At 42.6% G+C, this 17,816-nt stretch overlaps 1 long non-coding RNA gene across 5 annotated transcripts; it reads right to left on the reverse strand.

Moving 5' to 3' along the window:
• Nucleotides 1-1,508: 1,508 nt before the first annotated feature.
• On the reverse strand, nucleotides 1,509-6,582 carry LOC147971512 (uncharacterized). Of its 5 annotated transcripts, XR_015604715.1 has the most exons (7): nucleotides 6,039-6,579; nucleotides 3,921-4,019; nucleotides 3,750-3,817; nucleotides 2,890-2,945; nucleotides 2,222-2,278; nucleotides 2,035-2,134; nucleotides 1,509-1,938 (listed from the first exon to the last, which is right to left on the reverse strand). It is a non-coding gene; the product is annotated as an uncharacterized LOC147971512 (long non-coding RNA). The 5 variants fall into 5 exon arrangements; XR_015604714.1 differs by having other exon boundaries at nucleotides 1,509-2,134; nucleotides 3,921-4,015; nucleotides 6,039-6,582; XR_015604713.1 differs by having other exon boundaries at nucleotides 1,509-2,134; nucleotides 6,039-6,578.
• Nucleotides 6,583-17,816: the final 11,234 nt, after the last annotated feature.

Here is a 17,816-nt window from a genome sequence, read left to right on the forward strand (position 1 = left end):
AAATCTGACGATTATATGTATCAGTAGCCCCTGAGACTTGAAACAGTTAGCAGAACTGATTTAAGGATCATCTATTGTGCAGGTTCTTACAAAGAAAAATACTCGACTATCACAGGAGCTGGAAGAATGCAAGACCCAACTTCGGGCCACCGTTGCCGCATTGAAGGAACCTAAAAAGTCCCCAGCTGGTAACATTTCTTTCGAAGAATGATAGGTACCATATATCGTGCGGTTGTGGCTGCAGATCTAACAATAGATATTGCAGATGAATCCAGAGAGAATCCGGAGGACCAACATGTCGTACGACAGCTAAAGGCTGGCGAACGCGTGCTGATTGAGGTCAGGCGGGAGAAAAACAATCTCCAAGACGCCAATACCAAGCTAAGCGTGGAACTGAAGGATGTTCGAGCCCAGCTTGCGGACTCCGAGAAGGAGAATAAGCGGCTTCGACGCGGCATTTTTAGTAAGTGCTTGGATGAACCCTTAAAAGGGGGGCGGCGGAGAAGCGGGCTAACAGAATTATGTCTGCAGGTATGCTGATGGGTCGTCCCGCGGAGGAGATGCCCGGGTCTGCGGGTGATCTTCTACCCGAGCTCTCATGACTGCACGAACAAGTTCGGCAGGTGATGCAAGGTAGTGCCCAGGCCTTGTGGCCATCCGTCTCCCTACCAGAAGGCATTGGAGAGCTTGCGGAGAAGCTCAAGGGAGCACGGCGGCGCTTCCGATTATGGAAGATATCGGCCTGCCGTCAAGGTGCCAGGGAAGCCTGGGCCATGGTGAAGACACGGTATACCAAGGCTGACCCAAACCACATGGCCGAGGTCGGACCTGTGGGGCCCGATGGGAAAGAGATCCCCGTTAGCTTAGTGTATGGGCAAGTAGAATTAGCCGCAAAGTATTCCCAACAGGATTGTAGACTAGACAGCCTGTTGGATGGTATAGAATAGAAATTTAGTCAGTCCACATGACTATATAATTAAAGTGACATGTATAATGCCTTCTAGCCGGATTGTAAATCATTTGTCATGGCAGACCTTTTCGCTTCAACCTCGGGACCCGATAGTCCGGAGTGTATTCGAATACCCGCTCGGTTATATAAGAACCGGGGTATGCGTGTAAACCAGGCGTAGGGGTCATCTATTATTAATTAAAACAAGAGACAAATAAGCCACCACATTTATCCACATAGGCTAAAAATATATAAACCATTGATTTATAGAACAATGGTTGAGATTAAAATAAGCAGAAGTTACGTATACAACAATAACATGTACAGCTTTTTACATCTGGCACGTCTGACATGAACCCACGTTAAGATAAAAAAAAGGTGCTACACATATAGTTGCCCGAATCGCATAGGCCATGTCACCGCATGTAAACAAAGTCCATCTTGAACACGTACTAAAAGGATCACGTACACATTAAGAACTTATGGAAAATCTTTCCTTATTGCCGGTCTTTCCTTGGAAAGAAGCATGCACGTGAATCTCCAAATCAGGCAAATAATGTACCAAGTCTGAACACATGCATTCAAATAAGAGAAGACCCAGACTGCATATACAACTCCATACGGACGAAGTTTACAGTAGTCGGTAATCGGCCAAGACAGGCACAAACAAAAAGGTACCCAACCGGACGTACCCAGCACACATCCAAAATTGAAGCCAACCAAATCTGCTGCCCAGCTAAGCACACTATCGACAAAAGAAGATTCTATAGGAGGCAACACAACATTGCTCGATGTTCGATGAAGTCATACCAATGCATGCTCGATGCCCGACGAAGCCACGGCCAACTGATCCAATCCACGTCGGAACAAGTAACGCCAAAGCACCTCTCACCTGAATCTTTAGATTTGGTAATTGTTATTTAGCAAGCTTACTTTTTGCTCGACACTTGACAAAGTCACGCCCAACCATCCTTCTGAGTTGCCTTCACCTGAATCATAAAAGTGCGTAGTTATTATTCTGGATACAATCTTCATAGGAATCTTGGCTAACAAAGTTCTAGCCTTCTCGCAGAGAAACACGCAACTTTGCTCGACGTTTGACGTAGTCACACCAAAGCACGCTCGACGCCCAACGAAGGCACGACACACCAAAGCACGCTCGACGCCCAACGAAGGCACGACCAACTGCTTCAATCAACGTCAGAACAAGTAACGCCAAAGCACCTCTCGCCTGAATCTTCAGATTTGGTAATTTTCATTTAGCAAGCTTACTTTTTGCCCGACACTCGACAAAGTCACGCCCAGCCATCCTTCTGAGTTGCCTATCACCTGAATCATAAAGGTGCGTAGTTATTATTCTGGATACAATCTTCATATGAATATTAGCTAACAAAGTTCTAGCCTTCTCGCAGAGGAAACAATGGCATACAAGAAGAATGGCGACTTCACAACAAGGAAGCAAAACTGGAACATTGAAGTGGAACTCATGAGAATGTGGGACTCAGATCTACAACCGACGAGCTTATGAGCCTCAATATGATCCAGATGGATGAAAAGGTATTTCCATAGCATATTTAATTGCAAATTGTTCCAACCTTTTAAAACTAAAACAACAATCACTAAGTATATTTTGATTGTTCTTATAGGGCCAAAAATTCATGCTACTGTGTGGCAGAATCTGATACACATAGAAATAAAAGATAAATGAGAAATCTATTTACGTAATTGACAATTTGAAAGGTGAAAATATCGGCACAAGGTTATCCACATTACTACTTCGATAATGCTAGCAAAGACTTGTAGTTGTAAATAAGAACAAGCCAGGAAAGATAAAGAATGCTCAGGTATGTCAATACTTTGTAGTTGTAAATAAGATTTGTCAAGTAATTAATTTTACAATGAACTGATTAATCTCCAACATATGCCATTTGATTACTCACCAAATGAAACCTGTGGAATCAAGAATAAGAGGAAATAACTCATAACCTTCATATTTCTGTCAGATTGAAATTATATACCAGAGTAAGTGCACAATGCATCCCATTCTTAAAATATTAATTGGACTTCCACCATTGCTGTAAGAATTAACTTTTTCTGCTTATACTCTTTAGGGGTAATAAAAATCAGTGGCATTATGAGGTAAGTTTCCTTATTTTTCAAATGAGGATGTAAGCAGCAACCAAACTATCCTTACTGTAACCTCAACAACAGTGCAAAAGTTCAACGATAAGTCCAGTAACGTAACATGCTCTTCTTTTTATTTAGTAATAATATCTAATGCATTGATCATTGTTTAACTAGGGTTGTACCTAAAGTGAACCAGTGCCACAAGAAAATATACAAATCTAGAATATCTGAAACTCGGGAAATTCTTGATAAGTATGAGACTGTATCCTTTATTATTTATGAACTAATGAATCAGATCCAAAAAATATTGATTAGTAGCTTATCCAGTGAATCTAAGGACTATTTTATTTACTGAGATGGAGAAAGAATACATAACATCTACCAATAAGGACACCTATTAGATAAGAAATAATATACTGAGAGAGCATCTGTCAGCACTATCAGAACCATGTCATGGTGTAAATTTTGAAATACATTCAGACATGCACTTCTTTGAATTGTATGTTCTGCAATTTTAAAGTTGTGGAATCAAAAAAATGCAATGTAGTAAATATACAGTAAGATTACTTGATAGTGTGTGAATGTTGCCACTATGTCTTTAATACAGAACAGATTGAATACTTTCTTCATATTTTTATATACTTTACGTCTATTTTTGCTAAGTAAAAATTACCTGAACATATATTTGTTCACCATTACCAGCGCGTCCATCAAAAGGCTAGATATTCAGCTCAGATACACCTACCAACCAGAGTTATACATATTACTTATGTTTCACTTCACAACTTGAAGAAATTATGTTTTCCTAATATGTATGATGGAAGCACAATAGGCGGGAACATACCTTGCTTCATAAGCTTAATAGCAAAACATGGTACAAGCCGATCAGCAAGCTCTCCAGTGTTCCACATAAGGTTAGATTTGCCCGGTGTCGCCATTCTGACTACAAAAAACCTTCCCGCATTTAGACTTAGAAGCAAAGCAAATCCACTGACTAATCAAATTACTTCCAGATCAGTAGTCATCTATCAAAATTATTTTCGCACTATGATTCTTAACATCTCAAATAGCACGAAATCACATTGATACAAGACTATCAAAAGTAGGACATATCCACATATGCTAAAGCACTCAATCGTTAATCTTAGATCTTAACAACCCAGATTTTAAGACGCAAGTGTTACATACAGATATTGTTATATACATAGCTCGGCACATCACGTACACGTCCAAATAATTCAACATGCCTTCGATCGCCCTCATGTCTTCCTATTATTAAATATGTTTTTTTCGTAGCAATGGATAAGAGACAACAGTGAATAGGACTCAAACATGTATACTGAATCAGGAGCACATCTACGTAAATAAAAAAAATATATTATCATAACTCCAGATGGTATCGGACTCCAACATGCATACCCAATCAAACAAGAGGCACACCTCATGTGCTCAGATATCTAAACACACATATGCATGCAAATTACAGATCTGATTAGAACTACAAATGGTGTCCGCCACAACAACCCATATAAACATCTCCAACCAGCAACACATGCACAAGCCCAAAAGAGTAGACGTCATCCAAAAACTACATCACGAATACTCCACGGAAGAAATTGAAGTCAGCCAATACGACGACGCAATCACACGACATGGAACTCAACAGTCACACCAAACAAAGCCACGCCCAACCGCTTCACAGGACAAGCAATTCGGCATCGGACGAAGTCCTGCTCGACTATAGTGTCACGTAAATCACCAAGTTTGGTAATTATTACATACTTTGTAAGCTCAATCATTATGGACAAAAAAAATCCATAGTTATAACTTCATCCATTGATAACTATTTGGCCATTCGTTTTGAAGCAAAAGATCTGAGTACGAGAAGTTGAGCGACTTAACGACAAGGGGAGAAAACTGGAACATTCAAGTGAGTATAATTAGAATGGGATTCGATTAATCCTACAACAGATGAGTTTCTCTGCCTAGATATGATCATGACTTCTTGACAAAGAACAGGTCTATTATTTATATATGTAGTTGCAAACTATTTTATTCTTTCAAACGACAATTACTAAGTATATTTGATCATTTTCCGAAGTTTAAACAATTCATAATACTATCTGGAAGAATTTGATAGAAACTTTCTAATCAAAGATCAATGAGCAGTCTATTTACGCATTTAGCAATTTTAAAGTTGCATAATCCAAAAAATGCAATATATTTAGAATGATGGAAGCACAATAGACCGGAACATAGCTTGCTTCATAAACTTAATAGCAAAACATGATAAACACCAATCAGCATGCTCTCCAGTGTTCCACATACGGCTAGATTAGCCCGGTGTCGCCATTCTGACTACAAAAAAACTTCCCACATTTAAACTTAGAAGCAAAGCAAATCCACTGACTAATCACATTACTTCCAAATCAGTAGTCATCCATCAAACTTATTATCGCACCAGGTTCCTTAACATCTCAAATAGCATGAAATCACATTGATACAAGACTATTTTAGGCATATTCTAATTGTTTTAAAGACATTCGTGCATGTACTTTCTTCAGTTTATCGACCTTAGTAACAAAACTACTATGTCTCATATGGCCTTTTAAATTCAAAGAACCCATGAAAAAAAAACTCTTCAATATCATACACAGCGCCGACAATATATGTAAAAAATTCAACCACTGTACGTCGATTAACACATATGAACCAAATTCCAATTAGTAAATGAAAGCCTTTACAACAATTATGTACTAGGATATTTCCTAGATTACAATTACAAGTACATACTTAATTCTTCATTGTCAAAACAGGTGTTTAAGAAAAACTAAGCTTTAAAATTACCAAATTCCTTATAAATAAGTTTTACTGTGAAACTAATTAACTAATTACGTACATATGTAATTCTAAGCAAGAGGAGAATCGACAGAACGATGAGAGAATAGGAAGGGATTCATACCTATCTCTTCTCCAGCACCTGAGCTAATAGGAGAACCACCGCACTGTGCAGTCCACGGCGTGACTTGCTTACATTACCCACATATAGATCTCATGGACCATAACCACGGTGCCATCCGTTGTCCCGTGCATTTAGATCCAACCATTCTCCGCCGCGTGAGTTCACCTGGGAAATTCACGAATTGGTGCAGCCCTCTCCGTGAGCTCCACCAGCGCATCCCCCGATCTACCAACATCCAGCACCTCAGCTATGATAGCTGGCCGCCGGCCATGACGAGGTTGAGCGGCATGCCACGTTCTCCATTGCCCTCCCCGTGGCCTGCCAGCAGACTCGATCCGGATGCTGGAGAATAGGCTGGGAATTAGTTTCCTGCTGGCACCAACGACATCTTCCTTCGCCAGCAGCAAATCGGGGGAAATGGCACATCTGGATGAGCCTGGTGGGGATCGAACGAGATGAGAGCTGGTGGGGGATCGAACGAGATGAGGACAGAATTGGACGGGCTGTTTTACTTGGAGAAATAAAAAAAATTTGAGGGGTAAAACCAAGTTTTATTCATGAAAATCCACATGGAGTGGGATACAACTTTGGTCATGAGGCACTCCAAACCACACATGGCGCCCCGGACCACTAGCAAGTGAGAACTTGGCTAATCTATGTGCTTCATAATTCACAGCACGACTCTCAAACGTAAAATTACATTGAAAATTGGATGATCTTATGGTTATCTCCTCAACAATCGCTCCGTAAATCCCGTGTGATCTCCTGTTGATATCCGATACAACTTGGCTGCAGTCCGACGCCACAACAAAGCTCGCGATGCCCAAATCTTCAGCCAAGGACAGTGCTTCCCGACATGCCACTGCCTCAAGGGTGGCCGGGTCTACCACCCCTTCAATAACCAAAGCGAAGCTGCCCATAAAGTTTCCCCACTCGTCCCTGCATACAGCCGCTGCTGATCCTCCTCTTCTTGTCACTACTCCAGCATCCATGTGAATTTTGCAACTACCCGCTGGTGGCTTCTTTGGCCGACGTTGGCCAGTGTGGCCTGGTCCCGGAGCGTTTGCCCTCCCCAGATCATTGGGCTTCAGTGCATCTAGTTCAGCAACGAACCTGATGACGAAACCGTGGGTAGCTTGGGGACTCTGAAAGATGGACTCATGGATAGCCTTACGTCGTGCGTGCCAAATTGCCCAAAGAGTGACAACAGTAAGGATGAAGTGCTCGTGTGATAACAATTGCATCAGTGAAAACAACCATTGTCTTGCGCTTGGTTCCTTGTTCTCTATGATTTTATGTGTGATATCCTCCTCCATTAGAGCCCACACACTTCTTGAAGATGAGCACTCCAACAGAGAATGGCGCCAAGAGTCCTACGCTCCACATAAGCTACATTGATCGGAGTCAGCCATGTGGCGACGTGCCCTCACATCATTTGTTGGCAAAGAGTGTTTTGATAGGCGCCATAAAAACATACGAATCTTCCCCGGAACTTCCGTCTTCCACAATCTTTTCCAAGATCCCTCTTCTGCAACTGCATTTGAGGTTCCGACCGCTCCCTCAAGCCATGCTTCCCTTATTAACTTTGTTGCGACCAGCATCTTGTAAGCTGACTTAACCGAAAAGACTCCATGCTTCTCATAATGCCACGCCCAGAAGTCAGGTATGTTACGGATACACAATGGAATCGCAAGGATAACCTGTGCATCGATTGGCATGAAATTATCTTGAATAACCTGTCTATTCCAGGAGGCCGTAGCGCTTATGATGAGCTCAGAAACTCTGACCGGTGGATTCGGTGTTGTACTGCCATATGGGCGGAACATTCCCTCTCTAGGGAGCCAATTCTGATTCCATATATCGGTTGCTTCCCCGTTCCCGATTCTTTTAATCAACCCCTGCCGAAGGGTGTCCCTGCCTTCAATGATAGCACGCCACACTTGGCTAGGGTGACCACCCAGCGCGGCCTCAAGAATGTCCGAGTTGGGATAATAAATACTCTTGAGAATACGTGCACTCAAGGTCTCGAGATTCTACAATAGTCTCCATGCTTGTTTTGCCAACATTGCTAGGTTAAAGAGCTCAAAATCTTTGAATCCTAAGCCCCCCATGCCCTTGGGTTGTGTCATCGTTTTCCATGACACCCAATGAGGCTTTCGTTTTCCTTCCTTACTTCCCCACCAGAACTTCCTGATAAGCATTTTGAGATGTTCACATAAACCTCTGGGAAGCTTAAAACATGACATAGAGAAAACCGGCACTCCTTGGGCCACAAACTTGACTAGCACTTCCTTTCCGGCCGAGGAGATCGTGCGTTCAATCCAGCCCTGAACCTTGCTCCACAGTCGATCTTTAAGGTACTTAAAAGCTCCATTCTTTGAACACCCTATGTCAGAAGGCATCCCCAAGTATTTCTCATTGAGAGTGTCATTTGGGACTTGAAGTGTATCTTTAACCTCTTGTCTTACCGAGTCAGGAACACCCTTGCTGAAATATATGGATGATTTTGCATTGTTTATCCGTTGCCCTGTTGCCTGACAGTAAGTATCCAGAACATGGTACACCTCGTTAGCCCCCATACTGTTTGCCTTGAAGAACAGCAGGCTGACATCAGCGAATAGGAGATGGCTCACTGGCGGTGCCGTAGGAGCAACCTGTAGACCACTCAAGTTGGATGACTCACTTTTGGATTTTAACAGGCATGAAAGGCCCTCTGCTGCAAGCAAGAACAAGTATGGAGAAATCGGATCCCCTTGTCGGATACCACGTGAAGGTTTAAAGCTTTGAAGTTTCTTTCCATTGAACATCACCGAGAAAGTAACTGTGGATACCAGGCTCATTACTATATCAACCCACCTGGAACTGAAGCCCAGTTTAAGCATTATAGCTTGCAAGTACGGCCATTCCACCCTGTCATATGCTTTCATCATGTCCAATTTGAGCGCACAGGACTGGTGTTTCTTGGCCTTATTCCTCTTCATGAAATGCAAGCACTCGTATGCTGTGATGATGTTGTCTGTTATCAGACGTCCCAGGACAAAAGCTGACTGCTCCTCAGATATAATTTCAGGAAGGACTAGCTTCAATCTGTTAGCGATCACCTTTGACGCAATCTTATACAAGACGTTGCACAAACTAATTGGACGGAATTGGGAAAGTAGCGTGGGGTTTTTTACCTTTGGAATCAGGACCAAAATAGTATCATTAATGCACTTTGCTGATTCCGTTCCTTCGACAATCCGGAGGACTGCCGAGGTGACATCTCCCCCACACGTGTCCCAGTGGTGCTGAAAGAAGTGCGCCGGGAAACCATTCGGACCTGGAGCCTTAGTGGGATACATTTGAAACAGAGCTACCTTGACTTCCTCTTGGCTATATGGAGCATTCAGAGACTCGTTCATCGCTGCGGTGACTTTGGTAGGAACTGTTTCAAGAACCTGTTCCATATCATGCACTCCCTCCGAGGTGTACAAGTCCCTATAGAAAGTGTTAGTCAAGTTTTCCATCTCCGAAACATTTTCTGTGAGCTCGCCATTGGGTCTCTGAAGGGCCTTGATCTGGTTCTTCCTTCTTCTGCGACTCGCCTGTAGGTGAAAAAAGTACGTGTTCTTATCTCCATGCATTAGCCATTCAACACGTGCTCGTTGGCGCCATAAAATTTCTTCTCTGTGATATAGTTCGGTGAGCCTTTCTATTATTTTGAGCTCAATATGCACAGGGCCAGATCTATTTGGGGATTCGCGCAACTCCTGTAGCTCTCTTTTCATGCGCTGGATCTCGCGCCGAACATTCCCGAAGTGGGTCCTATCCCATGCAGACAAATCGGAAGACAAGGACTGGAGCTTGTCGCTGATTGAGAGAACAGAATCTCCCGCTCCATTCGCCCATGCACCCTGGACCACGGGCTGCAGCCCCGGATCGCGCTCCCAGGCGATTTCATATTTAAAAGAGCGAGGGGCCCTCCTGCATGCGCCATGCACCAGCCTCACGAAGATGGGTACGTGATCGCTTGTGGCCGCTGTTTTGTGCTCGACTATGGTTGATGGAAACGCTATGGTCCAGGCCGGGTTCGCCACTTGGAGAAATAAATGTTACGGCAAAATACATATGCAGGTATGTATGGGCTTAGTAAACGGGCTATGCAAAAGTGAGTTCAGATTTGTTTTCCCATATATCGTTACATTCCTTGCCTCAAAAGATATATATCGTTACAATGTTGTGAAAGAAATTCAAAAGAAAAGTCAATAGCCAGTCAATTATTTTGTAGAAATAGTTTCGATTGGTTACCACATGTATCATGTGGTAACTCAAATAATATTATATTCTTAATTTCCAAGTACATATGCACTAATCTTAGTGAAGAAATATGATTAGACGGATGTAAATATATAGCAGACAAATAAGTAAGTAAAATACGGATGGTTGTTGCATTAAAAAAATACGGAAGGTTGCCCAAATACATGTAATAGATCATTTTTTTTCTAATTTCATGAAGCAAGAAATTTGTTGCAAATTTATCTTATAAAAATGTATAATTTAAGATAAACATAATAGATAATTGAAGTAATGAAAATATCAAAACTAAAATATATGGATGGAAAGTAAAAACACTATAAAATGTGTATTCTAAGAAAAAATATATAGAGGCTTTTTTAATTCAATTATTACAACACTGGGTCTACTTAGTATAGAATTTTGTATTGCTCTGATATATTACAACCATGTAGACCATGTAGCAGATGGGCGAGCAAGGGAAAAAATTGAGGAAACCTAAAAGAATAGCCTGAAATAATTGAAACTAAAGTGACCGTACGAGCTAAAAAATAAACCAATAACTTAAACTAAAGGAACGATATGAAGATAAGAAAAATTTACAAACAACATTGTGATGTATAGAAAAAATTAAACTATAATAAAAAATTAAAGTCTAGCCGCGCAAATGCGCGGGTGCACCCGCTAGTTAGTGCTTGAACAGACAAGTACCCAACTAGTTATGTTATATTACATGGATAGTAAGAAATATCTTCTAGGGAGAATAGTTCCGTTAAGGGTTCCTTTCCCTGGGTACGCATGCCCTAAAGTGCATGTCCGGACTGCGAGAGGAAACGCGGGCAAAAACATCTGGGGGCACATATGGAAAATAAATAAAAATCATCTTTTGTTCACCGACCGAATATTCCCTTAAGAACGCTAGCTTTCGGCTTCACCCAGTCTGAGGTACACATCCGGCTGACCCGACAGTAACAATCGCAGAGGTGCTTCCATTATGCCTTAGCCGAATTAACGGGAACGTGGGGCATAAATACAATAGCAAGGCAACCCAGCTTGGCCAAAACTTAAGTCATATCGATGCATATAATGGCGAAGAAAAGGTACATGCGGAAGAATAACACATGTGCGGGGCATGAAGCCCAGATAAATAATTAAGCTTCCGTGTAAGAAGCCCCTAGGTACACTGAGCGCGGTTAGCGCGTCAATAGTGTGCAAGTAAGGCACAAATTGGCCCTTGAAGGCCTTGAGAAAGAATAAAAGAAAGAAAGAGAAAAAAGACAGATAATCTAAATGCGAAAATGGACAAAGGAAGGAGACGAACATAGAGTCCGGCACTAGGCGTAAAATCTTCGGAGCCTGGCTGCGTTTCATGGGTTTGGCTCAAGTCGATTATTCGATGCATCCCGCAGACGGTATGCTCCACCGGTCAGAACTTGGTCAATAATGAAGGGACCTTCCCATTTGGGCTTGAGCTTGGTTTTTTTCTTCCCCGACAGGCGTAGAACTAGCTCGCCAATGTTATAAGTTTTGGCCCGCACTTCTCTGCTTTGGTATCTTCGAGCCTGTTGCTGATAGAATGCGGAACGGGCTTTTGCCACGTCGCGCTCCTCCTCCAGTGTGTCCAGACTGTCCTGCCGATCGAGCTCGGCTTCTCTTTCTTCGTACATGCGCACTCGAGGTGAGTCATGAATTATGTCGCAAGGCAGAACCGCCTCTGCGCCGTACACCATAAAGAAGGGTGTGTATCGGGTAGTACGATTTGGCGTGGTCCGCAGCCCCCAGAGTACGGAGTTGAGCTCCTCTACCTAGTGCGTGTTAGACTCCTTTAAGGACCGCACTAATCTGGTTTTGATGCCGCTCATGATAAGACCATTTACTCGCTCGACTTGGCCGTTGGTTTGTGGGTGATAGACAGAAGCATAATCGAGCTTGATGCCCATGTTGCTGCACCAGAGTTTTACCTCGCCGGCCGTAAAGTTCGTCCCATTGTCAGTGATGATGCTGTGGGGGCGCCATAACGGTGTACAACCCCGGATATGAAGTCTATCACCGGTCCGGATTCGTCCGTTTTAACAGGTTTGGCTTCTATCCATTTGGTGAATTTATCCACCATGACCAGTAAGTATTTTTTCTTATGGGTTCCCCCTTTAAGGGGTCCAACCATGTCAAGTCCCCAGACCGCGAAGGGCCAGGTAATGGGGATTGTTTGGAGGGCAGTGGGTGGCATGTGGCTTTGGTTTGCAAAACGCTGGCAACTGACGCAGCGTTGGACCAAGTCCTGTGCATCTACCCGGGTCGTCGGCCAATAAAAACCTGTACGGAAGGCCTTGCTTACAAGGGCCCGGGCTGCGGCGTGGTGGCTGCCGAGTCCGGCGTGAATTTCTGCCAAAAGTTTCCGCCTTTCCTCTTCGGAGATGCACCTTGAAGGAAATATGCCCTAGAGGCAATAATAAAGTTATTATTTATTTCCTTATATCATGATAAATGTTTATTATTCATGCTAGAATTGTATTAACCAGAAACATAATACATGTGTGAATACATAGACAAACAGAGTGTCACTAGTATGCCTCTACTTGACTAGCTCGTTAATCGAAGATGGTTATGTTTCCTAACCATAAACAAAAGAGTTGTTATTTGATTAACGGGATCACATCATTAGGAGAATGATGTGATTGACATGACCCATTCCATTAGCTTAGCACCCGATCGTTTAGTATGTTGCTATTGCTTTCTTCATGACTTATACATGTTCTTATGACTATGAGATTATGCAACTCCCGTTTGCCGGAGGAACACTTTGTGTGCTACCAAACGTCACAACATAACTGGGTGATTATAAAGGTGCTCTACAGGTGTCTCCAAAGGTACATGTTGGGTTGGCGTATTTCGAGATTAGGATTTGTCACTCCGATTGTCGGAGAGGTATCTCTGGGCCCTCTCGGTAATGCACATCACATAAGCCTTGCAAGCATTGCAACTAATGAGTTAATTGTCAGATGATGTATTACGGAACGAGTAAAGAGACTTTCCGGTAATGAGATTGAACTAGGTATTGAGATACCGACGATCGAATCTCGGGCAAGTAACATACCGATGACAAAGGGAACAACGTATGTTGTTATGCGGTCTGACCGATAAAGATCTTCGTAGAATATGTGGGAGCCAATATGAGCATCCAGGTTCCGCTATTGGTTATTGACCGGAGACGTGTCTCGGTCATGTCTACATTGTTCTCGAACCCGTAGGGTCCGCACGCTTAAGGTTTCGATGACAGTTATATTATGAGTTTATGCATTTTGATGTACCGAAGTTTGTTCGGAGTCCCGGATGTGATCACAGACATGACGAGGAGTCTCGAAATGGTCGAGACATAAAGATTGATATATTGGAAGCCTATATTTGGATATCGGAAGTGTTCCGGGTGAAATCGGGATTTTATCGGAGTACCGGGAGGTTACCGGAACCCCCCGGGAGATATATGGGCCTTAGTGGGCTTTAGTGGAAGAGAGGAGAGGTGGCCAGGGCTGGGCCGCGCGCCCCTACCCCCTAGTCCGAATAGGACAAGGAGAAGGGGGCGCCCCCCCTTCCTTCTCTCTCTCCTCTTTCCCTCCTCCCGAATCCTATTCCAACTAGGAAAGGGGGGAATCCTACTCCCGTGGGAGTAGGACTCCTCCTGGCGCGCCCTCCTCCTGGCCGGCCGCACCCCCCTTGATCCTTTATATACGGGGGCAAGGGGCACCCCTAGACACACAAGTTGATCCACGTGATCATACTCTTAGCCGTGTGCGGTGCCCCCTTCCACCATAGTCCTCGATAATATTGTAGCGGTGCTTAGGCGAAGCCCTGCGACGGTAGTACATCAAGATCGTCACCACGCCGTCGTGCTGGCGGAACTCTTCCCGACACTTTGCTGGATCGGAGTCCGGGGATCATCATCGAGCTGAATGTGTGCTAGAACTCGGAGGTGCTGTAGTTTCGGTGCTTGATCGGTCGGGCCGTGAAGACGTACGACTACATCAACCACGTTGTGCTAACGCTTCCGTTGTCGGTCTACAAGGGTACGTAGATCACACTCTCCCCTCTCGTTGCTATGCATCACCATGATCTTGCATGTGCATAGGAATTTTTTTGAAATTACTACGTTCCCCAATAGTGGCATCCGAGCCTAGGTTTTATGTGTTGATGTTATTTGCACGAGTAGAACACAAGTGAGTTGTGGGCGATATAAGTCATACTGCTTACCAGCATGTCATACTTTGGTTCGGCGGTATTGTTGGACGAAGCGGCCCGGACCGACATTACGCGTACGCTTACGCGAGACCGGTTCTCCCGACGTGCTTTGCACAAAGGTGGCTAGCGGGTGACAGTTTCTCCAACTTTAGTTGAACCGAGTGTGGCTACGCCCGGTCCTTGCGAAGGTTAAAACAGCACCAACTTGACAAACTATCGTTGTGGTTTTGATGCGTAGGTAAGATTGGTTCTTGCTTAAGCCCGTAGCAGCCACGTAAAACTTGCAACAACAAAGTAGAGGATGTCTAACTTGTTTTTGCAGGGCATGTTGTGATGTGATATGGTCAAGACATGATGCTAAATTTTATTGTATGAGATGATCATGTTTTGTAACCGAGTTATCGGCAACTGGCAGGAGCCATATGGTTGTCGCTTTATTGTATGCAATGCAATCGCGCTATAATGCTTTACTTTATCACTAAGCGGTAGCGATAGTCGTGGAAGCATAAGATTGGCGAGACGACAACAATGCTACGATGATGATCAAGGTGTCGCGCCGGTGACGATGGTGATCACAACGATACTTCGAAGATGGAGATCACAAGCACAAGATGATGATGGCCATATCATATCACTTATATTGATTGCATGTGATGTTTATCTTTTATGCATCTTATCTTGCTTTGATTGACGGTAGCATTTTAAGATGATCTCTCACTAATTATCAAGAAGTGTTCTCCCTGAGTATGCACCGTTGCGAAAGTTCTTCGTGCTGAGACACCATGTGATGATCGGGTGTGATAGGCTCTATGTTCAAATACAACGGGTGCAAAACAGTTGCACACGCGGAATACTCAGGTTATACTTGATGAGCCAAGCATATACAGATATGGCCTCGGAACACGGAGACCGAAAGGTCGAGCGTAAATCATATAGTAGATATGATCAACATAGTGATGTTCACCAATGAAACTACTCCATCTCACGTGATGATCGGACATGGTTTAGTTGATTTGGATCACGTAATCACTTAGAGGATTAGAGGGATGTCTATCTAAGTGGGAGTTCTGAAGTAATATGATTAATTGAACTTAAATTTATCATGAACTTAGTCCTGGTATTATTTTGCAAATTATGTTGTAGATCAATAGCTCGCGTTGTTGCTTCCCTGTGTTTATTTTGATATGTTCCTAGAGAAAATTGTGTTGAAAGATGTTAGTAGCAATGATGCGGATTGGATCCGTGATCTGAGGTTTATCCTCATTGCTGCACAGAAGAATTATGTCCTTGATGCACCGCTAGGTGACAGACCTATTGCAGGAGCAGATGCAGACGTTATGAACGTTTGGCTAGCTCAATATGATGACTACTTGATAGTTTAGTGCACCATGCTTAATGGCTTAGAATCGGGACTTCAAAGACATTTTGAACGTCATGGACCATATGAGATGTTCCAGGAGTTGAAGTTAATATTTCAAGCAAATACCCGAGTTGAGAGATATGAAGTCTCCAACAAGTTCTATAGCTAAAAGATGGAGGAGAATCGCTCAACTAGTGAGCATGTGCTCAGATTGTCTGGGTACTACAATCGCTTGAATCAAGTGGGAGTTAATCTTCCAGATAAGATAGTGATTGACAGAATTCTCTAGTCACCATCACCAAGTTAGTTGAACTTCGTGATGAACTATAGTATGCAAGGGATGACGAAAACGATTCCCAAGCTCTTCATGATGAAATCGATGAAGGTAGAAATCAAGAAAGAGCATCAAGTGTTGATGGTTGACAAGATCACTAGTTTCAAGAAAAGGGCAAAGGAAAAAAGGGGAACTTCAAGAAGAACAGCAAGCAAGTTGCTGCTCAAGTGAAGAAGCCCAAGTCTGGTCCTAAGCCTGAGACTAAGTGCTTCTACTGCAAAGGGACTGGTCACTGGAAGCGGAACTACCCCAAGTGATTGGCGGATAAGAAGGATGGCAAAGTGAACATAAGTATATTTGATATACATATTATTGATATGTACTTTACTAGTGTTTATAGTAACCCCTCAGTATTTGATACTAGTTCAGTTGCTAAGATTAGTAACTCGAAAACGGGAGTTGCAAAATAAACAAAGACTAGTTAAGGGTGAAGTGACGATGTGTGTTGGAAGTGGTTCCAAGATTGATATGATCATCATTGCACACTCCCTATACTTTCGGGATTAGTGTTGAACCTGAATAAGTGTTATTTGGTGTTTGCGTTGAGCATGGATATGATTTGATCATGTTTATTGTAATACGGTTATTCATTTAAGTAAGAGAATAAATTGTTGTTCTGTTTACATGAATAAAACCTTATATGGTTACACACCCAATGAAAATGGTTCATTGGATCTCGATCGTAGTGATACACATATTCATAATATTGAAACCAAAAGATGCAAAGTTAATAATGATAGTGCAACTTATTTGTGGCACTGCCGTTTAGGTCATATTGGTGTAAAGCGCATGAAGAAACTCCATGTTGATGGGATTTTGGAATCATTTGATTATGAATCACTTGGTGCTTGCGAACCATGCCTTATGGGCAAGATGACTAAAGACTCCGTTCTCTGGAACAATGGAGCGAGCAACAGATTTGTTGGAAATCATACATACTGATGTATGTGGTCCGATGAATATTAAAGCTCGCGACAAGTATCATTATTTTCTGACCTTCACAGATGATTTGAGCAGATATGAGTATATCTACTTGATGAAACACAAGTCTAAAACATTTGAAAAGTTCAAAGAATTTTAGAGTGAAGTGGAGAATCACCGTAACAAAAATAAAAGTTTCTACGATATGATCACAGAAGTAAAATATTTGAGTTACGAGTTTGGCCTTCAGTTAAAAACAATGTGAAATAGTTTCACTACTCACGCCACCTGGAACACCACAGTGTAATGGTGTGTCCGAACTGAAGGAAATATGCCCTAGAGGCAATAATAAAGTTATTATTTATTTCCTTATAATCATGATAAATGTTTATTATTCATGCTAAAATTGTATTAACCGGAAACATAATACATGTGTGAATACATAGACAAACAAAGTGTCACTAGTATGCCTCTACTTGACTAGCTCGTTAATCAAAGATGGTTATGTTTCCTAACCATGGACAATGAGTTGTTATTTGATTAACGAGGTCACATCATTAGTTGAATGATCTGATTGACATGACCCATTCCATTAGCTTAGCACCCGATCGTTTAGTATGTTGCTATTGCTTTCTTCATGACTTATACATGTTCCTAT

The sequence above is a fragment of the Triticum urartu genome, chromosome 5A (assembly GCF_056163025.1).
Source record: "Triticum urartu cultivar PI428250 chromosome 5A, HENAU_Tu73, whole genome shotgun sequence".
Lineage (NCBI taxonomy): Eukaryota > Viridiplantae > Streptophyta > Magnoliopsida > Poales > Poaceae > Triticum > Triticum urartu.